The sequence below is a fragment of the Excalfactoria chinensis genome, chromosome Z, assembly GCF_039878825.1.
Source record: "Excalfactoria chinensis isolate bCotChi1 chromosome Z, bCotChi1.hap2, whole genome shotgun sequence".
NCBI lineage: Eukaryota > Metazoa > Chordata > Aves > Galliformes > Phasianidae > Excalfactoria > Excalfactoria chinensis.
In genome coordinates, this window is record NC_092857.1 from 72,928,780 (window position 1) to 72,932,908 (window position 4,129).

Here is a 4,129-nt window from a genome sequence, read left to right on the forward strand (position 1 = left end):
TATCTGTGCTTGTGTCACTGCTATAAATTCTTGTGTCACTGGCATTGGCTTAACACATTGTGACTGATCTAATTGGACACGACGTGTTACAATAGCTGCACGCCAGCCCGGATGCTCCAATAGGCATTTTCAGGTAATGGCAGCCTTAGATGTTCCTTCCACTCATAGCAGCATATTAAAAGCCCATCTTTGTTCCACTTCTAAGCTGACTCCAGCTCCACAGCAACCACTGTGACACGGTGCTGGGTTCCGGAGCGCTGAGCCCTCAGGAGTGAGACCCAAGACTGCCTGCCCCATCTGTATCCAGGGCCTACGAACAGCATGGCCAGCAAGTTTGGGCTTATCCAGCTGGGCAGTTGTGTGGAGATCAAGCGCAGCAGTGGGAGCCCACATCAGGCAATAGTGACAAAGCTCCATGAAAGCACCTCCAGTATCACTGTGGAATGGCTTGAGAAGGGAATCAGAAAGGCCAAACAGGTGGATCTCCAGGTCATCTTTGACCTCAACCCTCAACTAGCCCCAAGGAGCAGATCGACAAGCAATGCCGAGACCTTGCTGCCAGCCAGAAGGAAGTGGAGCCCAGTGAGTGAAAGGCGGCCACAGCCCATCAATGTGGAGGAGTGTTGGGACAGCGGGAGCCCTGTGGTTGCCCAGCCTCAGTCCACAACCAGGTGGGCATCACCATGCATGTGGCAGATGGAAAGGCTGCCGAAACAGCAGGAATACCATCAGCTGGATGTGCAGGAGAAGCCAGTTCAGAAGGACAGCACGTCACTCCGTGCCAGGACTGACATAGTGGCCATGATCCAGGAGTGCCGCAACCTCCTGAATGGTAAAACGCCGTGGACCTCCATGCCATGTCAGCCGCGCCGCATCAGTGTGTGCATCCGCAAGCGGCCCCTGAACCAGCGGGAGGTCGAGCTCAATGACACTGATGTGGTTACAGTGTCCTGCCAGGGCATGGTGACTGTGCATGAAGCCAAGCAGAAGTTGGATCTCACACAGTATCTGAACAACCAGGTCTTCCGCTTTGACCATGCCTTTGATGGCCATGCTGCCAATGAGTTGGTGTACAGGCACACTGCCCAGCCCCTTGTGGATATCATCTTCCAGGGGGGCATGGCCACCTGCTTTGCCTATGGCCAGACGGGCAGCGGCAAGACACACACCATGCGGGGAAGCATCACTAGCAAAGGAATCTATGTCCTGGTCGCTGAGGATGTCTTCCGCAGGCTGCAGTACCCTAATTATCAGAAACTGGAGCTTGGGGTCTACGGGGCCTTCTTTGAGATTTATAGAGGCAAAGTGTTTGACCTGCTGAACGGGAAGAAGCAGCTGAGGGTGCTAGAAGATGGTCAAAAGCAGACCCACGTGGTAGGGCTGTGTGAAGAAGAGGTCACCAGCGTGGAAGATGCCGTCAGGCTGATTGAAACAGGCAGCAACTGCCGCATGGCAGGCCAGACTTCAGCCAACACTCAGTCCTCCCGGAGCCATGCCATCTTCCAGATCATACTCAAGAGGAGAGGACAGCTGTATGCCAAATTTTCCCTAATTGATCTGGCTGGGAATGAAAGAGGAGCTGATGTCACAACTGCAGACAAGCGAACGAGGCTGGAGGGGACTGACATTAATAAAAGCCTCTTGGCACTCAAGGAATGTATCAGGGCATTGGGGCTTAACAAAGCCCACACCCCATTCAGGGCTAGCAAGCTCACCCAAGTCCTGAGGGACTCTCTTATAGGAGAAAACTCATACACCTGCATGATTGCCACTGTCTCTCCAGGAATAAGATCCTGTGAGCACACCCTTAACACCCTGCGGTATGCCAACCGTGTGAAGGAGCTGGTTGTGGATTTAAATTCCCTCAAACAGCCTTTCCAGGTTGTGTCCAGCTTACCACAACAGCAGCAGTTTGGGGTGCAGGCAGACAGGGGAGCGTTACCCAAGGCACTTACTCTGAATGGCAAGGGGGACAACCTGAAAAAGAGAAAAGAGATAAATGAGGAAACAGTTACGGAGAAGCATCAGAAATCTCTGCGATGGTTGAAAGAACTCTTACAGGTTGCTGAAAGAACAGTCAGGAATGTGGATATATATGCTGCACAGTTTGAGTCATTCCTGGATCAAGAAATTGGAATCCTGACTGAGATTCGAGAAAAGGTCAGATTATCCCAAAGGAGGATACAGGACAAGGAGGAACAGGACAGGAACCAGAGCTGCACTAAGAGGTCCCGTGCAATGTAAGCTGTGCCAGAACCCCAGCTTCTGAGGCTGGTGGGTGCAGAGAGCTGTTCGCTGCCACTGCTTCATCTGCCCATCAGTTGTAGTGCTTATGAAACATTAAATGGCATCTGCCTGAACATTCTGGTTGAGTTTTTATTCCTTGAAAATAGTAGTTGAAACCTGTAGGAGAATAGCCCTGTTGTTTTTTGCCAGGTGTTTTTCATTGCAGCAAGTTAAACTCTGCAGTTGTGAGGATCAAACCTGTAGGAAAAGCTAAGAATTTACAGAGAATATATCTCACATCATGTGGGCAGGTTTCCCCTCTCGCGCCTGTAAAATTATATGCATATATACACACACACACGCAGATATTCATCAGTACCTGCCTAGATGTGGCCCCTCAAGGGTTCTGTCAAAATCCAACAAGAGAAAAGTTGCGTTCCCAGGTTAGGAGGAGAAGCTGTGCCTGCAGGGCTTGCAGAGGGAAGCAGCAGGATGGTGCCCGGTATCGGAGACCTGATGAGTGCATCCATCAGTGCTCCATCTGATGCAGTGCATATCAGTGCAAATGCTGCTCATGGTGTGAGGCAGTGCTTTCTCCCAATGGCATGCCCTGCAAAACTCGCTCTTCTTAGGGGTTAAAGCATCAGGCTCATATCTATGCGTGTTATTGAAGAAAGAAATTAATTAGTGTAAGTTCTTGAAAAGGTAAATAAGTGGAAGAAATTAAATAGTGTAAATTGTATCTAATTAGTTGGTGGTAATCTCCCTGCTTTCTCACACTGTCTAATCTCTCTCTGGCTGTTGGTCCCATCCACCCATTTATCCTGCTGAGCAGTTGAATCATCTGATCCAGTGGGTGAGACAGTCAATGGAAGGACTTGAGCAGGCTTTCAAGGAGGCCAGGAATTTGCTTTCAATGATGAAATTATTAGACACCGAGTGTTGTTTAAATGCCGGTCATCTCCTAGCAGTAATAATATGCTGTGCTTTTCAGCTTCAGTGCACCTTGCAAGCATTTGTGTATTGGTATTCTGCTTGTTTCGGCATTCCTGGTTTCAGCAGCCTGTAGCGTTCAGAGATGCAATGAGACATAGGTACTACTTGCCAGATTAAGATACAGGTGTGTTGTATGCAGGGATTTACAACAGAAGGGTTTTCTCCTTTCTAGAAGTGTTGCTGAGGTTCCTTCCCTGGCATTTCCCTTGGATTCTTCTATGTGAGGTGCTGGACTCCGCAATGGACCAGGTGTAAAGGCCTGGTACCCGTGGTGTGGGGCCGTCTGTGGGAGCACGCTGGCTCTGCAGTCCCTTGGAAGTGGCACGGTCACTTCCAGCTGGTGCAGGACGTGTCTCCCATGCAGGGCACATGGTAGGTTTGCTCTTTGGGCTGTCGCCGTGCTTGCTCCAGGTCTAAGTTCTTGCTATTCTCAGCTGCGGCCGTGCATTAGTTATAAATCATTAGCATGAACTGTTTTGGCAAAAGGGGCTATGAATTAATTGAGTTGGGCACAGTTCTATAAACACGGTGTTAATGAGCTGGAACAAAGTCTTACCAGGGTGCGGTGGTTTGCAGTGAGTAGGAAAATGAATTTTATTCTTTGTTTATACTCACATTCGGGGGGCTGCTCACATGAAGCTCACAGTGACTCATGAGCACACCCTGCTGCTGTTTAAAGCAGATGCAAAACGAATTAACTAAATTAGCCTGTCTTCATTTTTCGTGGTTACACGATGTGTTGGTTGACCTCTTTTCTTTCATTGATGATCTTCATTTACGTGTTTTCCTTTGCTTTCTAAACCTAACTCCTGTTTATATAGAGAGTGCAAAACCCATTCTGTCTATTCCCTGTACTTTAGGTATGACATTGTGTCTGGCTTCCATGAGTTTGTAGCTGCAGGACCCC

General features: G+C 49.1%; 1 pseudogene; it reads left to right on the forward strand.

Moving 5' to 3' along the window:
* Positions 1 to 321: 321 nt before the first annotated feature.
* On the forward strand, positions 322 to 2,244 carry LOC140264404 (kinesin-like protein KIF2A pseudogene; annotated as a pseudogene).
* Positions 2,245 to 4,129: the final 1,885 nt, after the last annotated feature.